The 23,821-nt window shown below is 43.2% G+C and overlaps 1 protein-coding gene across 4 annotated transcripts in view; it reads right to left on the bottom strand.

The window, feature by feature from the left end:
• Positions 1-23,458, bottom strand: part of FYN (FYN proto-oncogene, Src family tyrosine kinase) — a 139,101-nt gene extending 115,643 nt beyond the window's left edge. For 2 of the 4 annotated variants that reach the window (XM_071438367.1, XM_071438359.1), the window contains exon 1: positions 23,060-23,458. The gene's annotated coding sequence lies outside the window, so the exon portion shown is untranslated. The remainder of the gene's footprint in view (positions 1-23,059) is intronic. The other 2 variants (XM_071438352.1, XM_071438346.1) reach the window with 2 other exon arrangements.
• Between the last annotated feature and the right edge of the window lie 363 nt (positions 23,459-23,821).

Here is a 23,821-nt window from a genome sequence, read left to right as displayed (position 1 = left end):
ACAACCATGCAGCTTTCTGGGCAATGAGTGTAAAGCACTTCAAGTATTTTTAAAAAAACTCCATTTGACTTCTTGGATTCAACCCACTGTTATTAGTTATATACAGGACTTTTATTATTATATACGGGACTGTGGGTTTTCTCTCATTTCATGGCTACATTGTTGGCTTTATCTTTACAGCTTCTGCCTTCTGTAGATGCTCTCCTGCCCTGGCTGTATTTTTTGCATTCACTCTCCACCCTTGAACCTTTCCTCAACCTTTATTAAAAACCCCCCAAAACCAAAAGACCAACAAAACCCCACCCAAATTCTCTTTCTCACCTCACCCATGTTCTGACAGATGCCTGCTCAAACTCACAGGCTTGTTTGTGATGTGCTGCCTGCTGCTCTGCTCAGAGCCCTTCTGGGCATCTCTGCCCCCAGCACCCCCTGTAACACACACTGGAGGAACAAAAAAAACCCAAACAAAAAAGCCAGCCCCACCTGGACCCTGCTGCTGTTTCTCTTTACCTTGGAATAGAAGCACCCCACTAGAGTTGTTTCTATCAAAAAGAGTGCTGGCTGCAGCTGTGCCCTGGCAGACAACATTGGTCCACCTCAAAGAGAGAAACAGGTTTTATTTCCATATAAATAAACAGCCTCCACTGAGGAAGGGAGGGAAGCAGCACAGAAAAGGAAATATTGCAAATATTGCAAGCACATGATTTCTAGTAAGTTTTTGTCAGTGGATCTTCATTTCTTTGCTCCTTGCAAAGGCTATAATACCATTCCACTTAAACCTTATTTTGTTTGCAAGAACCACCACCTTCTTTCTCACTACTGATTTCCTGACTTCAGCAGCTTCACAGGAGGGTTCACAATCCCTTTATTATCCACTTTATTCACAAGCATGAAGGTTTTCATTTACTACTTGAGCTTTCCATGAGCTCTAAAGATCAGGAGAGATATTACTGAAATGCAATTTGATTGCAAGTAAGCACCAAAAGAATAAAGTGGGACTAGAACTTGCAAGTACTGGTTATTTCAGGACTTGTGACTGGCAGAAAGATCTCTCACTTTGTAGATAGATACGACTTTTTCTTCAAAGACTAAACAGCACAAGCAGCGTCTCTCCTGAATGTTCCACTGACACCACTTTTGTCCTGAACACAGAGTAAGTCAATATGGCTTTCACTCTGTTTCATTCCCTGACCTCCCCAACTAGCCTAGGCTGCAGCTCTGTCTGGGAGTGGAAACAGTACATTGGTATTGCAGACTACTGGACTGGTGGGGGAGAGGGCAAGGAAAAACATTTAAAAATAAATTAAAATCCCATTTAAAATATTTCTGATCCATAAAAGTGTTTGAAAATCATATAGACATGGTGCTTCCTTCTTGTTTTGCAAGAAGGAGCTTTGCAAGCAAGATTTTCATTGTACTGAGACACAAGAAGATTGAAGTCTGGGTTTCATCCCACTCCACAGGTGGAATGAAAGGGGTCTTAATGAATAGATGGTAGAAAATTTCAGTCCTCGAAGAAGTGAACTCTCAATACCATGGACATGTCATCTTCTCACAGTGTTTTTGTCACACAGAAGCTTTGACCACACAGCAGTACAATATGTGCTACTGTAAACTTGCTTAAAAGCACCTTTTCTGGACCCTGAGGCAAAATGCACTAGAGCTGTATTTCAGAATTTTTTAAATTGAATAATTTTTCCTTCATGTGCTGTTTTAACACGAGTGCCTCCACAATGAATCACAACATGATTACTCTTCCACAAACACATAGTACTGGCATGTAGTAAAATTTGTCAGCACAAAACACTAATGATCCTAAATAAAACCAAACAGAAAGAAATAACAGACAAAGGACCATACAGTCCATTTGGGAAATGCTTCCTGAAGCTGGAGAGAGAGAGGCTCCCTGCAGTGCTAACATCTGCACAAGACAGAAAATTTATTTCCCCCTCTCCCCAGAAAGAAATAAGAGATGGAGGGAGAAGAGGAAATGGCAGACAGCAGATAATCTCTATTTTACACCAACAGACAAAATGACAGTGGAAAAGACTTCTGCCCTCTGGGGTTCACAGGAAACCAGTCACAGGATACGTGTTCCTTTCAGTTCAGTAAGTGTACACTCTGGCAAGTTGTGTCATTAAACACAAATGGATTTTTTCTTAAAGTTACAACCACAAGCAGCATCACATTTTGCAAAACATCTTACTGTTAGTATGTTGAAGAATATGAATATAGTCTTAAATAAATATTCATATATTTAAGTCTAGAAGCAATCTTATACATATATATCACTTATGATTTGCTCCATTAAGCCCAAGGAAGAAAACCTCTCACAGACACAACTGACCTGGGGTTGGTATAGTTTTGGGTTTTTTGTGTGTTTAAAGAAACAAAACTGTAATTGCAAATCCAAGTTCCATCAAAAGGCTTTCAGGTAACCTTTTCTCAGAGCACAGTATAAATGTTTACCCACTTCTCTCAAAATGTCATCAATGTTGTGCTGGGGACATGCAGTGCAGGCACTGAACCAGCTTTTACTCATACAATAATGTTAATAGGCACAGGATGTGATTGCATTTTTATTATTTCTTTAGACTCTTTTAAGTGTTTTATCAAGTGTCCAAATACTACTGACCATGGGCTTTTCAGGATTTTCTTTTTTCAGTATAATTCATATGCAGCTTATACAAACACACCAGAGATTATATGACTCGAGTGCAGTTTTGTGGCTTTAAAAATATCTTTACTACAAATAGAAGTCAATTGCCAAAAAAGATCTCCTCACCACTGACCTCCTCTAACAATCTCTCCTCTCCCTTCTTCTAAAACCAGGGTAGCAGTATCAAAACAAAACTAAGAACAACAAAATCCCCCCCCCCCCCCCCCCCCAAAAAATGAAAGGAAAAAATAAAGCAGAAAACCCCAACAACTTTCAATATCTCTGACAGTTTGTCAAACCTGTCATGTTCAAGGTAAAAGTCATTGTAACATTGAAAACTAGAAATTTTTGAAAAACACAAAGAACACCTTTTAGTTGTATTCTATTTTTTTTGATTGACACGTGCAGCTGTTCAATGACTGTTTTAATGCCTTCTACTTCCACTCTGTCACTAAAAACAACAAAAAATTTCAGTTCAGATTTAACAAAGGGCTCATTTACAAACACCTCATTTAGCAAGTAAAATTTGTATGTAGTTTCATCCTTTAATGTCTTCTGTTCATCCTATAATCTCATTCACCAGTGCAAGTGCATTTCACAATATCCTATCACCCCACTGCCACAGTAGAGAGATTTATATAGATATCCTTGAAGCCTATTGCTGAGAGTCAGAAAAGGACAGCTTGATGAGTTTGTCCTTTGACATGCAAGGAGGCCAAACAGCTTTCAGAAGTTTTTTACCTCTTATTTTTAAACAGATGATAAACTATGTTATAAAGTTAAGAGAAATTAACCTGAGAGTACTAACTGTCAAATGAGATGAGGAAAGTGAGATCATAGGATGAGCTCTTTGTAGAAATCCACGAAAAGAGGTGCTGATGGTTAATTAAGATTGTGCTGATAAGTGCCAAAAGTCAAGTTCTCAATTTCCCCTAAACCTTTCAAATATAATTAGGTTTAAAATAAAACAGAGTAACAGTGCTGACAGACACGGGATCGCTTGTTTATGCTCTGACTCTGCTTTGTATTGTAAAGGACAGTAAGATTTCATACAGAGAGCTGCTTCACATTCTTTGACTGAAGAGCTCTTAGCATGGTACAGACTGAACTCCTAAATATTAGTGTTAAAAACAAACAAACAAACAAACAAAAAAACTCCAACCAAAACCAAAAAGAAACAAAACCACTCTGGTCACCCCAAACTAGAGCCAGGTAATTAGAAAAACAGAAGCCCCATTTGTAAGCTCTTTCCAGGGTGCCGGGCTTCCTTGTAGAACAAACCATGCTGTGTCTAACCCACTGGAGCGCTTGGAAAGCCAGCCTGTGGCTCAGAGCATTCCCCCCACACTCACACGTGTACAAGGCACAACCCCCTGGCAGCCACGGCAAGGGAGAGGTGAGGAGCCTGCACGCCTACCCTCCCAACAGCACCCAATTTCCATTCTGCATTGTGCCTCACTGGTTTCTCACTCGCACAAAGGCTGGTTTGTCATCTTTGCCACAAGCACTGCAGGCAGCAGCAAATTAGTGTGGTTCACATGTGCTGACTTGCAACACCAGTTCACAGAGACCTCTCTGGTTATTGAGTGTGCTGCTTCATACCTGAACAACAGAAAGCCTCAGCTTTTGCTCTCCCCATCTCACTGCAGATTTGTGACAAACGACCAGTTACACACCTTGGCATGACAAAAATATTAAGGCTATGTATGAAGTTATGCACCAAACCCCAGACCTCCCAGAGCTGTCACTGGTTGTGCCACTTGCATTTGCCTGCCCTCCCCCAGCTTGCCCAAGACTTTACTGTGATGAAGCTCTTAATTACATGGTCACATGGAAAGTTTCCCATAAGAGCAGAGTCTCCTATTCAGTGCCTAAAATGGCTGGTGCTTATTCAATGTGGATGTTTAATACTTTTTTTTTTCCTTTTGACATTCACTGTTGTTTTACAGAATGACCTTCTCAGCTTGCTCCAGAAACACAACCAGCTCACTCATGGGTCCCTGCACTGCTCAGCACATGAGTTCTCCCTCACAAAGCATGCATTTTTTATAGCATCCTAAGACACCAGGAGTATTATTGGTACTTGATGACAAAGACAAGATAAACTCCAAAGTTCTTTATTAGGTGCCCAGTTTGAGAGAACCAAGGCCCGATTATTCAGTACATCCACAGCAATGAGTCCATTGACTTCCTTTGCAGTTGCACTAACTTGACACTTCTCCAGTTATGCCAGAGTTTATTGGATTGCAATGCAGCAAAATAAGTCACTTCTCTTAACAAAGTGTGCTTAACTGGAGCCTCTTGCCCAGATGCCCAGCAGGTTCTTGCCTTTCCCTTCCTCCAAACTTCCCCACTGCTTTCATGCAGCACCTCCCAGCTCCTGCAACAGGTGAAGCTGTGATTCAGCAGGAGACAATCTTTGCTGCTACTGCTGCTACTGCTGCTACTGCCTTGGTCTGCTCCACGGGGTACTAATGTAAACAAGGATCTTCTCAGCTGAAAAGCCCAGGATGACATCAGGCAACTAAAACCCAAAATGTAACACACAAACACTGATACTGCAAGCACTTAAGCATCCTTGACATCAGGAAAAAAAATCAAGGAAATATTATTTGAAATAAGACTATTTTAAGATTGTTAAAAACAAATGTTTCCCATCCCCTGAGAAGTTCTCATCATATGAGTGTGTGTGATTAATCAGCAGGCTGATGCACAGTCTCTCCTTTTTAAGCTCAGGGAGAAATGGGAAACTTCATGCTGTTTTTACTGCTGGATTAACCACAGTCAACGAGGAGAACAAGGGGTACACACCATTTATCAACAGATTTCATGGGTTCTTGCTACCTGCAGAATGAAGAGCCCAAGCCCTCAAAACTTCAGTTCAAATACTTCCAGATTAGACAAGGCAGACTCTGTAATCCCTGACTTCTTGCTCAACTTGCTTTAAGGTCTTTTCTTTGCTAGCAAACAGATTCAGAGAGGCTAGAGGAATTGGTCAGGATGATTAAAAAGGAGAGAGAATGAGAAAGGAACACATGAGCAGCCTTGAAAGATGAGGAAGGCTTTTACAAAGTGACAGTGCATTTTACTAGCACAAGAAACGCAGGCAGGGACAGACAAACTTCCAGGACCTGTTCCCTTTAGGTCTGCTGTTTCCCTGAGTACACTGAAGGTAACAGAGATGCTTTGTGCAAATACTGATGACAGCTAGATATTAAAAACTCTCCAATAACCAAAGGGTGGAGAGAGCAGTTGGAGATGCTCTTCCCTTGAACTCTCTGGAAATCGGCAGTGACCTGCGTTCACTGTATCCTAACTTGTGCCATTAGGACTGGAATGATTTAAGACCCCTGCATATCTTAAATTTCTACCATGCACAGTTTTGTGTCACTCTCAGAAGCTGTTCTCAGGAAAGCAAGATTCACAAAACCTCAGCTGGCATCTGCCCGCCCTTATTTCAACATGCTTGTGTGCTTTGTGGTTTAAGAGGCAGCCTGAGTCAGTGCTGATGTAAATACATACATGTTGTGTCAGTTCTGGATACAGACACTGCAAAAAGCCATGAGAGATACTTGGCAGAGATTATGGGTGGGCACTCCTCCCACTTAGCACCACTACTGAACACTGCTGATGTACACACTCCAACAGCAGCTGGAAAGCTCTGGGCAATTATTTGCAACTGAGCTGGCAACTCAAGGCTATTCTTCTGTACTTAAGAAGACCAATTTCCCTTAGAGAAGCAGCAGGTTATTAGTATAGAAGTACTGGCAATACCTTAGGAGCCACACATCTCCAAACACTCCACTCTCCTCTATGAGGCACACAGAAAGTCCCTTTCAAAAGACAACAGAGCTATTGCAACTGCAAATTTCTAACTCTCTGAGGTAGGTGGGAAATGATCTGTTCTGGACATCTATTAGCAGACTCCTCAAATATATAATACAGAGAAGATCATAAAAACAAATTACTATGTGCATCATATTTTTCTTCTAGACATGTCTGCATAGCAGTTTAGGGGAAGATCACTGGGAAGGAAAGAAGGAGTTCTACTGGATGTGAGTAGCCTGTTAAACCTTGTGGAGGTTCAGGGTGTCATTGTAAGAATCCACACTAAGTGTCTGCAGCTCAGCCAGCCTACAATTGTAGGGTGCCTTTGCACTCACCTGCCAGCCCAGGTACTCTGCTGACAGCAGTGTGGACAGATGGACAGACACCTACATCCCCCTTTACCCTTTCCACCAGGTGCAAGGCCAACACCCCAGCCAAAGCAAGCTGCCTAGGTGTGAGCAGCCTGCAGGAGGGTAAACCCAACACAAACCATGTAATCCAGAGCAACTAGTAAGTGTCCAACTCAGTAGCATCCAGCAGAAGGGCAAGCCCCAGACCAACAACACATAAAAAGCCAAACCAAACCCAAACCAAGCAAAAAAACCACCCCAAAATCCTGTCCAGTCTTGAATAAATCTATTAGAGCTCACACATGTGTAGATAAATCCTTTTCACTGTATCAGTTAAATAAAATATTATCAGTTTAAGCCAAGGTGGCACAATTTGTCCAGCTCTACTCAATGAGAACTAATGCAGGATGCTTACTCACAAAAAGAGTGGTTAACAAAAGTGACAAACCATTCAATGCTTAACAGGAAGTCTCAAGAAACACCAAGTTTCTCAGCACCCAATATTGCAGCAATCTATTTCTTCCTCTCCCCTCCCTCTTTCTTTTTTCTTTTTCTCTAGAGGATGAATTTATCTCAACTCCAGTAAAAGCAGAAGAAGTAAAGAAAAAAAGCAGCATGTTGGCTGGTACCTTTGTTGCTTTTGAAAATGCAGAACAAATATGAAATGTCAGAGCATGATACTCCCAGAGGAAAGGGCTGGCCCTAGCAAAACTTCTAGAATAAAGCACAGACATAGAAACCTCAGCCTGCAAACAGAATGAAAAGTTTTCATACACCCCTAAAATTTTCTTATACCAAGTAGTTTCCATAACTGTCACTGAAATCAAACCAGCAAGACCTCAAAGAGATCAAGCAGATAGTTCCTGAACTTCTGGAGAATGAAAGGGATACAAATGAAACATCTTTTTTGGGACATTAAAAATCTCTACTCTTAGGAAGAAGAGACTGAAAATTACACATTCTGGGTACTACCCATGTGAATTTAAATATAGTAAGGCATTATTTCTGGTGACACACCAGTTAACTATTTTTCCAACAAACTCGAGGAGGAACATTACTGAGATGCAGATGCAGCCAAGTAATGTCACTAAAATGCCATGACTGGCTGGTGGAGCAAGTCTGGGAGATTGCTGGGTATGCCTAGAAGGCAAACTGGCTATCAGATTTTCAAACCCTCTGTAGAGCATTGTGAGTTCAAGTGGCTTGGGTTACTTTTGCTCTATAAAAGCCTGATAAATAAATCTTCTGATAAAGATTCTGCACTAAAAAAAAAAAAAAAAAAAAAAAAAAAAAAAAAAAAAAAAAAAAAAAAGTTACTTTGAGTATCAAGCAGCTACAGTTTGAACTTCCTAGAGACAAGGGTCACTGAATTTAAATATCAAGTTGTAATCCCTGGGCCAACAAAGCTCTGTTTCTTACAAATGTATCCTCCTTTTCTCCCCTTTACTGCCTAGTTAGTTGTGTCATTGAGCCTTCGCTTTCACCTTCCCTTTTGCTCCATGTCTCCTGCCACCCTGAAAAGGTGAGAGAAGAGCTATGGCTAGTCAAGCAGAGCATACATGCTGACTTGGTTTGGCAGCATCCAGGTGTTTGACATCCACAAGCACCAAGAGTCCCTTCAGGAGGGTTAAAATCAAAGTCTCCTCTACACACCTGCCTATTCTGAAAAACATTGGTCATGAATATCATTCACAATCATCTTCAAATTTACTCTGAGACATCAAAAGACTCCAAGTTTGAGGGACAAGCGAACAAACTGCTTAAGGCTTATGCCTACAAGAAACAAAATATACAAAAGTCTATGTTTTTAACATTTATTTCTTTTCCATACTAAAAACCTCACTCTACTCTTAATACATTTTAAATTTTGCAATACACAGACAGCTGTACTGTGTGGTTCCTCACACTACAGGGACAGGGGACCGAAGGTACAGTTTCAGAAAGCCATAAAAGTGGCATGAATCTTCAAATATTCACTATGTAAACCCAAAGAATTTCTTATACTTCATTTTATTCTTAGATTGCTTGATAAGAATGCAAATTTGTACAAAAAGGCAAAAAGAAAAAAAAAAGAACTGGTATTAAAAACTGAAGCAAAGAAACCCAAACTACAGGTGCCAACAAGGAACTTAAAATTTATTTGAGGAATTCTGGCAAGTCATCACAAATGAGCTCTCATAGGAATACCAAAATTAGGTCAGCAGTTTCTTGTGAACATCAGGTAAAGAAAAAAATGCCCTGAAAACACAGCAAAACTACAGCCAAGAAGGCTGTAGTTTATGCTGCTTTTCTTCTAGATTCAGCCATTGCTAATTAATATAAATCATCATCTAGGTCTCTCTTCCTTTGAGTCAAAAAGGGGTAAGATAGCTTCAACATGTTCTCCCACTCCCCCAAAAACCAAAACTCAAAGGAAAAAGCGTTCAAAACCGGTTAGCTATATATACAGGCAATGGCAGGTACTACACATCTAGTCCAAGCATGAGGCACGCACTCAGATTTAAGCATATCAGCAAAGGTAATTTTGCATAATTTGCAAAATTATGATTCAGAGATAAAGTTACTTGAGATCCTCCCAATCCTTTTGTTTTAATACAGTGTATGCCTTACTTTGCCTCTTTAGCATATGTGGTAATTGCTCTTTTAAGTTCCTAAAAAGTAATTCTTGACAAAAGGGCATTGGAAATTCCTACACCAAAGAACCAGAGGGAATAAGAAGCCCCCTTAAAGCAGCAGTCAATACCTGATGTGCTCTGGGTGAAACCCCAAGGCACCTCTTTTCAAGCAGTAAGCCACCACGTGCTTGTCAGAGAATAGAGTCACAAGAAGAGGAGAAAAAAAAAACTGACTCTCATCTATAAGATGAAAGGACCATTTCTGACATTTTTGGTTCATACACATGTTGCACACAGGCTGGCAGTGTGCTTGAACAGCCAAGGTCAGTTATCCTGGAGGGCATCTGTACCTCCAGGAAGGTTGGAGATTTGGCCAGGCTGGAAGGGGTGAGGGCACGGGGAGTCAGTGGGCTTGCTTGTCTGTTTGGACAGCACTGATAATGCCTCAACTATTGCAAAACAGGGAAGAGAAAATAGTGTTAAATGCTTCATACTGAGCAATGCTCCAGCTCCTACCACTCCTTTTATAGAGGATTTCCCTTGTTTAATTTTTTTTAAGAGATTAAAAACAATATACAAAGAAGTCAGTGTATTGCTTAGAAACATCTGCCAGCATTAACATAAGAAAATTAAGAATATTTTTAGGATCAGCCTCTACTACGCCCATTTATGCATCAGCAATTTCAAAACAGCATAGATCAGCCACAAATCAACTCTAACAACTAGTCTTCCAGACAGAGCAATCAAAGTATATATATATTAAAAATACCTGAGTCACGCTGGTGGAGCCGACCTCCAACACAATTTGAATGTGTTCAATTTAATTAGAAGGTGTTGACAAGTGCACACACATTTATTCCATAAGAAAAAGATAGTCACCTTTGAGATCTTGAGCAGCAGCAGCCACCACACTACCTTGGAGCTCAGTGGCCAAATGAATATGTAATATCTCTAGCTCTAAACTCCCACCCCTTCCTTCTCTCCTCCAAAACCACTCAAGTATTTAAATATTTAAGATTGGTAACACTGGCTTCTGGTCTTGCCACCATCCAAATTTTACTCGGGGCTATGATGAAGAAGACTAAAGGTGCTGGCATTGTCTGGAGTAGGTACTGATCTCCTGCACTCAGTGCTGTTCGTTGCCTCATGTCCCAAAGTTTCTACCAAGATAATACACATCACACTCTTCAGAAAAGGAGTTTTTTACTTCTCTATCTTGCTGACAATAACCTAAGTTTAATCTTGCACAGCCCGTTTAAAAAAATATTAAATGTGAGTTGAAACACATCTCCCTCATCTTGCCATTGGAACTATTTTACTCAAGCTGCAACCGAACACCAGAAAGCTTGTGAGCTCTTCACATGACTTAAATCAAAACTGGAACAAAAATCCTGAATACTTTCAACTCTCACTCTCTCCCCCATGAGAGCTTAAGTACTGGGCCAAGTGACCCTAGTTTCTTATTAAATAAAAGCAAATGAATAAAAGCCTGCACCCTTCTGAGCAGGTGAACCTCACCTGAGCCGCCATGGCAAGAGCTGCTCACCACACTGCCACTAGTACCTGGGGAGAATGTGTCCCCAAGGGGTTAGGGGGCTGTGTGTGTGCCCATTATTTACTGTGAACAGGCAAAGCTCCTCATTTGTTCACACAAACCAGTGATCAGATTAGTAGTAAGCTTCCTCTTGGAAATATCTCTTGCACAAAGTCCTTCTGCTCTGTAACAATGCCTCAGTGACCTGAATGAGCTGTGTAACCCAAGGGTTGTTTCAAAACCAGGAGGGGCCTCTTGCTCACTCTGAGCTGCAACAACTCATCCTACAGTGATAACTGTAGTGAGTGGAAAAAATACAACTAATTTTCTGGGGCTGGGCAAAAAAGTAATCCATCTTTTTAATTTTTAATCACCGTGAATATAAGCAGTTCTGCAACATTATGATCAGAGCATTGTGAACACCCATTAGCTCAGGGATAAACAGCTCATTTGTGTTGGGAGATGAGAGGATTCACAGGTAAGGCAAGGAAGGTGAGCAGTGGAGAAGACCAAGGTAAGCAAACATGAAGACAGGATTGCTGTAAGCAGGGTTATGGGAACAGAACAGATGAAAGAGGGAGCACTAAAAGAGCTTCTGTCAGCAACAGCCAGTGCCACAGAGCTAGAACAAGCACCCAAAGAAAAATCAGAGGAGGAAAACAGTGGTAGCAACAGCCAGAGTAGGAAGGGAGACTTTGAACAACTTCTCTGGTGGGAATAAATATTAAAGGTTAAATCAAAAAAAAAAAAAGAAAAGAAAAAAGAGCAGCCTGACATTTCCCCTCTCTTGGCAACCTTCCCCTGCTCAAACCTCTCTACCACTTCCTTTTACACCAATGGGCTCTTAAGACTTCCTTTTTCTTAGGTGGAATAGATACCCAGGAGGTCCTCCAGGCACACCAAGCACTCAATCCAGCCATCTCCCTGACCACCAGTCAGGCAGGCAGCACACAGCATACACTCAACACCTCAGACACTTCGCCACAGCTACCTGTGAGCCAGAATTTCCTGAACTAAACATTAATATATTACACATTAAAGCAGGTACATGCAGGTATACAATCTACACCTTCAGCTGATCTCCCACACTGGACTTCTGAGCAAGGTGATGTGAGCCACACTCTCTTAGAAGCAGCAACAACTGCAGGGTAAGTCCCATGTGCACAGGTTTGCTGATGGTTGGGGTTTATCTTGTACTCCAGTTGTTTTGTGTTTTTTCAGGCAAATATTAATTTCAGTACTTAAACCACTAAACATGAAATTTTCATTTTGTGTGTGTTTGGAAAAAAATAATCAAATAGTGTAGGAAGATTAGACCTTAAAAAACACAAACTACAGCAAATCACACATAGTACGTCAGACACCTATAACAGCCCACTCACAATGACAGAGCCTCAGGAATCTAGTGGAGAAGAAAACACCTTCTGGGTATAAAATTTTAAGCACAAGTTTTTGTCCCACAGCTCCCATAAGGCTCACCTGGGTGGCACAACTCTTACTTCAATCCTCCTATTTGCTACCAAACATTAACTTTAAAGCATGTAACTCAGCTAATAGCCAAAGTTCTGCCAGGAAAACAAACAGAATACACACAAGGCATCTCTACATATGCTGTTTACTATGCATTTTCTTCACTGTTTTAACCAAAATGTGATAAAATCTTGCTGCTTCAGGTTATATTGCAGTAGGAAGCCTGAAGGACTGGTGCAAAAAATTCACTAGAGGGAAACTGAAAACCTTTGCAGTTTTTTTGTACACAAACACTGGATTGGTCACTTCCTTAGTGAAACTTAATCAGAGGACCACCACTGCTCCAGCTCTTTTTGAGGTGACAGAGCCCACAAGTACTCCCCTGTAAGGGAGAGTTTCCACCAGCTCCAGCTTGAGGGAAATGAAGATAACTGGCACCAAATAAGCAATTTAATTAGCCGACAGGTGGAGTGAAGTAATTATTCCTCTCTCTGCAGCATTTGGGAGACCACATCTGGAGTACGCGGTCTGCTTTGGGAGTCCTGGGAAAAGAAAGACTGACGTACTGGAGTGAGGCCAGTGCATGTCCACAAAGCTGCTGCAGCACTTGACATATGAAGGCGAGACTAAGAGCTGGGTCTGTTCAGTCTGTCCTGGGAGGTACTTAAAACCTGCCTGGATGAGGCCCTGGCTTTGAAGTTACCCCTGTTCTCTTCAGGGAGATTATTTCCTTCAAACCTACAGCTCACCTCAGAGATGTTAGAAAAACTATTAAAAAGTAGTTTAATGAAAAAGCTAATAAAAAAGTAGTTCTAGAAGGAAATCTGTTATCTCTAGAGAGATCAGTTACAGAAAATAACTGAACATTATTACAATATGACTGGGTAAAAAATACATAGGTGATCACTCCTTTAAACAACATTAGTTGTTTCTCCCCATTGTCCTCCACCCCCTTCTTAAAGTATGATGTGAAAGAGTTCAAAGCTACATACTTGTCACAATTTAAAACTGTTTAGCAAGTTCCCATACCAACAATCATGAAGTAAATCTACATGATGTGCTTTGACTGCCATTTTCAAGATATTTTCTCAGAAATTATACCTCACGGCGGCAACTGCTGATTGTAGAAGAAATTCTTATCACAGTTTTGGGTACTTACATTATCGGCAAAAAGATTTTATTCCCTTTGCAGAGTTGCTTACACCTGCATTTTCTTAATATTTTAGTGATATTTCACTTTTGGAAGAGAGTGTCAACAGCAGTCCAGTGGCATTAAGAAATCCACAGATATGTATTAAAACTTCAAAATTAAACTTGAACCACAAGCTCTCTGTACTAGTTTACTTTGGTAAGACCTTGTTCACCAAGAATTACTCTCAAATTCTTACGATGATACAATTTGAATGCATGCTTCTCTAAACAAGGTAGATTGAAAATAAACATTGCATAGCATCACAGCACCATTGCATACTATCATACCACTGTGTCACCTCAAAGTTTGTGGGTAGCTGTTCTAGATGAAGATCCTATGGAACATAATAATATAATATAATAATAATAATCCTTTTCTTTCGTGGGGCAGATAATGTAAAAAACAAAAAAGAAAACCCCAATAATACTAAAAAATAATAAGTTTAGTTACAATTTTTAAAAAAGCTAGTTTGAGTAGTCTGATGCTATGAAAATGAACATTCATCTAGTTAATCCACTCTTTCTGGTCATTGTTCTCTTGTCTCTTATTTTTTATGTCAAGAAGTGAAGCACAGCCTCTGCAACACCACACAAATACACTCCCAGCAACCACGAACACGTCATGGTGGTCCTGGAAGCAGTGCAGGCACATGAGCACAGTGTTCCTCTGGGCTGCTGGGGCTCTCCTGAATCTCACACGTGAGCTCCTCTGCCCACCTTGGCAGTGCCGAGGAGGCACTTGGGTATCTTGGGTCCCAGACTTGCCCTACCCAAGGAAATAAAACCAAAGCCATGCAGATTGTTCTCAGCACAGTCCTGCTGTGCCACACCAACTCTAAAGGATGACAGATATCTTCTGTAAGACACCAACTGACATGACAAATCGTGGAGGAGTTGACCACAAAAGCAAGATTAGGCTGACTCGTTTAACACCTACATCTGTACACGCAGCTTCATAAAGCAGAACTGCCTACTAACTCTACTGCACAGGGAGGAGAAAAAATCCCCCAACCCCAACAATGTAACCTCATGATTTTGAACTAAGATTTGCTGAAAATGTAAGGAAGGGCAGAGACAAGGTTACCTCACCCTTAAAGAAGTCACTGAATCACACTGATGGTCAGTGGTTTAAAAAAAAAAAATCTATAAATGCAAGATTTTTTTAAAACTTTTTACAGGGCCAGCAGCAAATTTCTGTGAATGTCGAGTCATCAAGCAGTGCAAAGCGATGCTCTCCCCACCCTGCCTGCCATGACTGAGGAGGAGGAAAAGGGACACAGTCTTCCCTGCACACTTTTATCTGCAGCCCTATTTGTTCCTTTTTGGCAGCCCCACTTGAACATTAGGACAAGGAGTTCTGCAGTTTTTAGACAGGCCAGTAATGCTGCCCTAAGCAAGAAAGACAGTCAATGCTTGTCTTCTACCTCCCCCCGTGCACAAAAGGTCACTTCCGACCTTCAAGTGTAGGGGATGTTTCTTCCACAAGGTCACAACATTTAGCAGCTCTCTTCTCAGTCAAATTTTTGGGCTCACTACTTTTCCAGCAAAAGAGAAACTCCTAGAGAGGTGTTCAAAAGAAACCGAAGCCAATGCTATGTGTGGGGTTTTTTTGAGAGCATACAGCCTGCTATACTGAGAGTTAAATCTGGCTCTTCAGCTTGTCAGCTCCTGCACACTGATCTTATCCCAGTTGTAGGCTGATGGGCTTACAAAGTTTTTCAACAGTGAATACAGCTAGTACAATGGGTTTCATTAAACACTTTTTTTCTCCTTTTAAAGGTGGTTTGCCTCGGCCTTTCTGAATAAAATAGAAGAGATATTAAAAAAATAAAAATAAAATAAAAATCCAATAGCTATTTCTCTTCACAAGTCCAAAGTATGAGGTCGTATGAATATAAAAATCACTGACCACTCAAAGATACCTGGAGAATCTAATATTTGGAAAGAAAGACCTGCATATTTAGCTAAAGACTGTAAATTAAAATTATGAATAACCTCAGATACTGTGCTATTCAAAAGATTAGTTTTAAATAGTTTTACTCCTTCTTGAAGAGAAAGAAACCAGCAAGACATTTTCAATTAATTTGGAAATGGGAGTGAGAGTATTTCTTGATGAAATCACCAATTTAAATGCTTCATAGAGTGATAACATCCAAAAATTTCATAATCTTTTGGCTATCTCACAGATTAACCCCGAAGGAAATTCAAGAGTTTTCAGTTACTTCCCAGAGAGGAAGACAGGCAACAGAACTAGAACTTTGGTTGATCTTTAGACAAAAATGTTGCTGGATATGGGCTCCCTCTCTGTAATTCAAAATTTGTTGGCATACAGTGACAGCATGCAAAAGGACCTGTTCACAGGAAGTCCTAAAAGCATGCAAGAGGTCATTAACTACACCATAATAAATGCCCTCCACCATTAACCTCACCACCAAGAACAAAAACTGAGCATTTACATATAGTTTGAGACAAGAAACAGTCTAATTGCCTTCTCAGATAACAGAGGCTTCCATACCAAGTCTCAGAGATGCTCTTTTTTCTTGGAAAAAAACATATCATAGCTGCCTAGTGAGGGGTGTCCATAAAGAAAAACCAGTCCCAAGAACAAACAAATATCCTCTCTTTTAAGGGTGTGAGAGTTTGTTTTGCTTACACCTGCTCTCCCTCTCTGTCCCCCTCTGGGGTGAAAGCAGCTGGCTGGAGGACACAATCACCACCATCTTCCAAACAGGGCTATGAGCTGGTCTCCTCTGCTAAGCCCTAAAGGATGACCAGGTATGGGATGAAGCTATGTGCCCAGCACTTTCATCACCTACTGTGGTGGCTCCTGGCTTGGAGAACTTCTGAACTAACCAACAACAATTCTTCTCAATTATTTTGGGCAAGATCATCAGCTTCAACTATAAGCCCCAGAGCAACTCTGTGGTTTAAAGGTCAGGTACAAAGGGGGAAAAAACCCAACATACATGTTAAAAAAAAACCCAAAAAAACCAAAAAAACCAACCCAACACAGTTATCTGTACATTGTTATCAGCAGCCAAGACAGGAAATACATGATATTCCAAAGTCATGCCAGGAAAACTTTCAGAGCTGTCTTTTTTGTAAGTGGTACAGCTGCAAGTCAAAGATCATCGTTACGCAAAGTGCTCTTTCACACACAGGTTGTTCAAAAACAAGGGAGGTTGAAAGGTCTTTATTAATACAATAAAAAGCCTTCAAATGAATGTTAAAGTTTATTTGTTAAAAAACAGCAAAACAAAAAGACCCAACCCCACCCCTTCCCTACCCCCAACAAGTAAAATAATTGAAATTGTAAAGAAAAAGGATGCTAGGAATCACCAGACAGGTCACTAGGGAACTGCCATGGAATGGTAAAGTTTTTCTTTAAAAAAGCACAAACCTGAATGGGCATTTAAGATTAAACTTCATTTTCACAGGCTGTTTAACTTCTCTGTATAGAGAATATAGCAAATTTAGACCTGCCCTGATTGAGATTATCTGGCAAAAATATTTTCTACTTGGACTATACCAAAAAGGATCAAGAACTATTTTGGTCAAATCTGTTAACAGAGGAAAACTGGAGCCAAGAGGAAAAGGACAATTTTAAACAGAGAAGATATTTCATGTAAGCCAAGCCAATCATTTGAGGTTTCCTCCTTACTCCTCCCAAAATCACTAAAACAAGAGTTATTTTCATGTTAAAATGGTGCCAAACACTTCTTTTCTGTTAAAGCAAATGTGCTCAATCATACACACACAAGGGCAGCTTCCTCTGCCTGCTTCAGCCAGCTCTTCCCTTGGTCTGTTCAATGTCCCTCCACCCTGCCACTCCTCCCCTTCATACATTGTCCTGGTGCCACTACCATCACTTTCAGCTTCAAAACACTTTCCAAATTCACCACTGTTTTATTCACATTTTGGTGAATAAAACAGTACTTTGCAAGCATTTTTGGAAGCTTCAGTACTGATGGTACAATTTGTCTGAAATGTAAGGTCTCAGTTTCAGGTTATAATTGTCCTTACACGGCCAAAGCTTTAGATGTTGACCTGTCTTTTAGAGCTCCCAGAGCCGCTGCAAGGGAGCTTGGAGGATGTGCAGATGATCTTCCAGAGGCCATGCCAAGAGCTGTGAAGCAAAGTGAGCTATGTGAGGTGGAGTCTTTCTGTTCAGGGCTGGTTGCTGATAGTGCCTTTGTTTTGAGGGGAGCAGACTAGCTGCTCTCACAGCACAGGATTCGATACTATTAAAAGTGTCTCTGGCTCCTCTGAGGAGCTCTGACTGGCATTCTTTGTACTTTAAAGCACTGAACACATCACTCACAGCCGCTTCTCAACATCCCTCCTTTCTGGTTGTAGCCACAGGGAACCTAAAGCAGCATGGAACAAAGAATTTCCCTAGGCCAGAAAAGGCCTCCAGTCATTGTTGCCTCCTAAAAATCCACCAAAACAGAGCAAAACAAATAAGCACAGAAGGGTCACCTTCCCCTTTCTCATCAAAACATTCTCACGTTGCTGCTGCCTTGTAGAGTTCACCACATTAAACCACATCTCAGTACGATGAACATCAATGAACTTGCTCTAAAAATTTAGGTTTCTGCCTTAAGCAAGAAGGACTTATTACTCACAGATACTTAAAAAAATTATAGTGTGGGAGAGGCAACCTTCAGAGATGCAAGACTTCTCTGAATCAGGAGAAGCTGGGCAGGAAAATGTGGCCTAACCTCTCCCCATAGCACCTTGTCACAACCAACATCATCCATTCAAACTGGGATGTCTTTGATACGAAAAAGGAGCTGCATTTTAGGAAGGGCAAGTTTAAAATTAATCTGCTGTCTTCATCCTTCTTGGAAAAAAGATTTAACCCGGACCATCTAATTAAAATCAGTTGATACTGCCAGGCTATCTTTTTTGATAGCTTTTTCAGATTAAAAACATTCATTCAAATTCATGGCATACAAGGAATAGAGCTGGTCAGGAAAAATCTGACAGTCATTTTGTGCCAGATGATTTAGTTCTATTGACACCTTAAAGCTCTGTAAAACTGCTGCTGATTTTATACTCCAGTAAAAAGTCAAGGTGTCAGAGGTTCTATTTTGCTCCAAACAGGTGGCAGTATTTCGAGTTGAAATCCTTGCTTTCACAGCAAGTTACCATTTAAAACAGTCAGAAGCAAGATGAGGCATCATGTTTTGACTGACTTGAAATAATATGATTTTTCACCTCCCCCAGTAAAAGCAGTGATACCGTTCAATTTTGTTTCCGTTCCAAGTGAACTAAAGTTCCAAAAAAGCTCTACAAAATGCGATTGTTTTCCTGCAGCCAGTGGTAAGGACAGCAACAGGGTACTGCAACTCCTGTAAGGTCAGGCCTGTTCCCAGTTTCAGGGCTCAAGGACACCTCCCACAGACAGGTTTCACTTGACCACTGTCAAAGCAGGAGGCAGATTGCCTGCCCGAAACCAGAGCCCTGCCCGAGGCAGCAGGTGAGGCTGCTCTGGAGCACAGTGCTAACGGGGCTCTCGCTCCCTAAGGAGAGCCACACACATCTCACATGCACCGAAACAGCTTCAGCCTTTCATGTTTCATCTGCACCTGTCATTTCTCTGTCTGGAAGTCAGGCACTAAGGGCAAAATCCATGACAGGATGCAAATGCTAGAAATCCCAATTCTTCTACACCTGCATGTTTATCGTCTACTGAAATGCAAAGCTGGTTGGGGTTTTTTGTTTGTTTGTTTGGGTTTTGTAATTTGTCAGGGGTTTTTTGTTTGTTTGGGTTTTTGGTGTGTTTTCTTTTTTTAATATATATATATAAATTATTACTACCTCACCAAAAGAAGGTTAGGGTTTTCAACCTCTAATAGCTAACCTTAAGCCACCATGGTACCGAGTGAGACACCCAGCAGGCAGGCAGATGCAGCCCTGAAGTTTCACCTCCTTCTGAGGCACTTTGCACTGGGTGGCCCTGGCAGCATTTCCCTGGCTGCTGGGAAGGCAGCTCTGAGGCTCACAGTGTGTTCAGCATGGCACAGCAAACAGCCACATCCCTGGTTCAGGAGAGCCACATCTCCAGGGATCACAGCTCAGGGTGCTCCTCACGGAGGCACGCAAACCCTTTTGTGGGTTTTGCCTCAAGTAAATGGCTGACTTGCACAATACAGATCCGTGGGCCTTTTGTCACCAAAAGAATCCTTAATTGCTGGATTTCAATGAGACTGCTCGGGTGAACCAGATTTGTCGGTTCAAGTCCTGGTTTTGGAGTAATGGGTCAAAGAACTTGTGAAGACACTTCTGTGGGAGCTGCAGGGGTGGGAGAGGGCCAGGAGTTACTGGTTTTCTCCCTCTGAAAGGAAGGTCACTTTGACAATACACACTGCCAGCAGCAGACTTGCCCATAAAGCAAATCACAAAGCACTGTCCATGACACAAACAAACACCATTATTATACATTCAAAGTAGTGCCCAAACTGAATTAAGCAGAACTTTACAGAACAAGTTTGAATCAAATATTAATGTGCACCCCAGAGAGAAGGACGAAGGGAAAGCACATGCCTCCAACTCTTTTTCTCCCTGAAGTAAAAAGCACATAATGCAGCAAGACAGAAGAGTGAAGGTGCTGGTTAAATAAAAGTAATTGGGCATGAGATGGCAAACAGCTCTATACTTTCCTTAACACAATTAAACATATAAAAACATCACTGTAGATGTACCATATTACCATATTACAGTGTGAAATCATCCCAAATGTGCTGGGCAGTTTTCACTCATCTTAGCCACAATTTTATTACACTGTAAATCACTGTTAATGACACCGTGTCCAGATTAGTGTATTCAGCTAAGCCACAGGGCCAGTGCTCACAGAGGCCCTCACCATATCAGACTCCACTCATGATTTCAGATGACACCATTTAGCTATTTCACATAAAGGTATTGTGGAATCTGTTGCAGTCTGTCAAAAATAAAAAGTTCCTCAGCAATGTTTTTCTTATTCATATGAATACTCATTTTCTTACTCAATAGAAATTTACCACGGGGTCCTAACTTTTGAAGACACTTGTTAAAATGATTAATATCCAACTTCTTTACACCACCTTATTCATTTCTGGCTTACACTGTCTGCCATGCCCATATGCCAAAGTCATTTGTCCCTCACTGAAGACATGTATTTCCCAACACCAAAATAATTTCCAGAGAAGGCTGTTCAGAGTTTTATACTTAACTGGTATTTTATGCCACTATGTCTTTCACCAGCAGGCAACACAGAGTTTCTGAAACAACATGCCTGAAGCATAAACCACAAAACACCACAGCCAGTGGCCTACCATCAGACAACTTTATATTGAAAATTGTTTCTTTTGCCAAAGACAAGCCACGCAGATGAGGCAGTAATTTGTTGGAGGTGGAGTGGAAGGACGCTTACAGGCACCCTCTAAGAAACATCTGAACATTTCAACAAATCTCTAGCCTACTAGCAGCAAAATACAAATTTCTAAAGCATTAATTAGGCAATCTTTCTCTTTTTCATCAAAATTATAACTTAATGGGGTAAAAAGGGCTCAAGAAGGAACCCAATGTTTTTTTCACGAGAGATGCCATTCCTAAAATTGTTCTTATATTGTGAAAAGACATTGACCTACTGACATCCATCAAGTGCTACTAGTTTTCTGAGTACACACATCAAGGTGCTGAAAACTCCTGAAACACTGGGGCAAAAGTAACAACCTTTCCACTTTAGTGATACTAAATAAATGTGCCCCTGTAAAAATGAACTGTAGCCCCTCCAGTTTCCCACTGGGTCAAGCAGTGGCTGCAGTGGATGTAACTGAGAAGTTGGAGATGTTGCCTTCCCTCCCTTCCCACTCTGGTATTTTTCTTCTGCACTCCTTTGTTCACTTAACAGGACTTTGTTTGAAGTGTGTTTTTACTCCTTCACTGCATGACCAACCCACACAGTCAGAAGACAGGCTTATAAAAACCACAGATCTCCAGCAGGGAGCTCAACGGTGGGTGTAATATTGGACACAGCTCTCCATTCATCATGCACATTCTCTGGATTTCAAGTTGACAGTGTCCCTTTAGCTTACTGTTCCTTCTCATGGGAGACAAGGCGAGTCAACCCTAATGAAAACACTTCCTCCACCAGCATATAAACAAACAGATCTTCACCTGCAACTGTTCTCAGCTTCCAGAACGCTAGTTAAAAACACATCAAGACAAAAAGAAAAAAAGGAAAAAAGAAAAAAGAAAAGAAAACAAAAAGGGGTGTGGGAAGGAGATACTAAAAAGTGTTACAGCTGCAGGGATGGTGGAAGGAAGGATGTGGGAGTTAAGGAGGTTGTATACAAGGAGGAAAATGACAAGGTCTCAAAGGCGTTCCCAGTCTTGTGCTTGTATTTCAAAAGCCGGGTCTGCCCTGGTCACTCGTTATTTAGCGTTTTAAGAATCAGAGCATATCAGAGTGACGGATGAGCAACTGCAGAGGGTTGCTTTCCACTCAGCCAAAACCCTCTCCACCAGCACCTACTCAGCCCTGCCCTCCCCGTCACTGCTGAAGGGACCGAGGTATCATGGGCTTGTTCCCACAAAGTGACCCCCTTCCCTGGCCAGCCCTCTCCCAGAGCTCACGCACACGCAGAACCCACACAGAGCAGAAATCGGGCGAGATCCCGAGGAAGCAGAGGCCAAACTGAGCATTATTAAGGAGGTCGGGCGACACGTACACTGTGGCTCTGCAGACGCAGCAAAACGCTGGCACCCATGGTGTGGCGTTTGGTATCTCTCCCTAATCTCAAATGTAGCTGAAAAGGAACTGGCACCAGATCAGCGGCCTCGTCTGGGAAGGAACAGAGAGGCTCTAGGGGAGACACAAGAAACAAGCCTCTTTTCACATCCTACCACCCTTGGGCATTTTGTGCGTCCCTTCTTTCTTCCCTGAAAGAGGCCTTTGTCACAGACGCGCAAATCCTATACGATTTATTTCAGAGGGAGAGAAGGTCTTTTTATTTATTTCCCCCCCTCCCCTTTTTCGCAGTTCGGCGACAACAAATACGTCCCTGTGCTGCGCCCCCTCCCCTCTCCCCGGCCGGTGTCCGCGGGGGCGGGGGACAGCGGCACGGGCGACCCCCGGGCACGCAGGGGCCGCGCACGGCGGTCACGGGCGCTGCCCCCGGCCCTGCCCGCGCTGCGGCCGCGCTCCGGGCGGGGGAGGCGGGCGCGGGGTCCGCGTGTTCGTGCGTGGGGGAGACCCGCAGCAGCGCGGCCGCCTCCCCTCGCCGGGAGCCCCCGCACCCCGCCAGCGCTCGGGCGCACAAAGGAAACAGACCCGCCGCAGCATCCATCCATCCATCCATGCATCCATCCATGCATGCATCCCCCCGCCCCCGCTCCTCCGGGCGGGCTCCGGCCCCTCCGTTACCTGAGGCGGCTCGGCTCGGCTCGGCTTAGCTCAGCGCAGAGCGGGGCCGGGGCGGCGCCGCCGCACTCGCATCCTCCTCGCTCTGCTCCTCCGCCGGCTGCCCCCGCCCGCCCGCAGCGAGGGGCGCCGCTCCGGGCGCCGTTGCCTCTCCCGGGGCGGACGCGCTGCGCCGAGCCGCGGCCGGGCGCGGAGGCGGCGGCTCCGTGAGGCGGCACAGCCGCAGCCTAGGCAGGGATGAGCTCGCACGGGCTGTCCGCGCTGCCGCCTCGCCTCCGCTCCGCTCCGCCCGGGCGAGCGCGGCTCGGGCGCTCCCTCCCTCCCACCGGGGCTCTGACAGATGGCGCAACCGCAGCGCCGCCGCCGCCGCCGCCCGGCCCCGCTCGGAGCCGGCACCCCCCGCCCGCCTCGCCCCTCCGCGGGGGTGGCCCCTGACTGACAGCGGCGGCGGCCAATGGCGGGGCGCGGCCCGCAGAAGCCGCCACTCTGATTGGCGGGCGGCGGGGGAGGCGGGGCGCGCGGCCGCGGGCGGGCAGCGCCCACCGACGCCCCCGGGCAGCGGCCGCCGCTCCGGGCGCCCGGCGCGGCCGTGACGGAGGCGGACCCGGGCTGGGAAGGGAAGGGATGGGGGTGAAGAGGAGGGAGGAGGAAGGAGAGGAGGGGTTGTCGCTCCGTGTCGGGGTTCGCGGCCGGCAGCTGCCAGCGCCGGAGCGGTTCGCGATGCTCCGAGCGCCGCTGGGGCGCCTCGGGAGGAGGAGGGAGGAG

This window comes from Agelaius tricolor, unplaced genomic scaffold (assembly GCF_023055355.1).
Source record: "Agelaius tricolor isolate 1412-34295 unplaced genomic scaffold, bAgeTri1.0.p SCAF_1, whole genome shotgun sequence".
Lineage (NCBI taxonomy): Eukaryota > Metazoa > Chordata > Aves > Passeriformes > Icteridae > Agelaius > Agelaius tricolor.
This window is presented reverse-complemented; position numbering and strand designations above follow the sequence as displayed.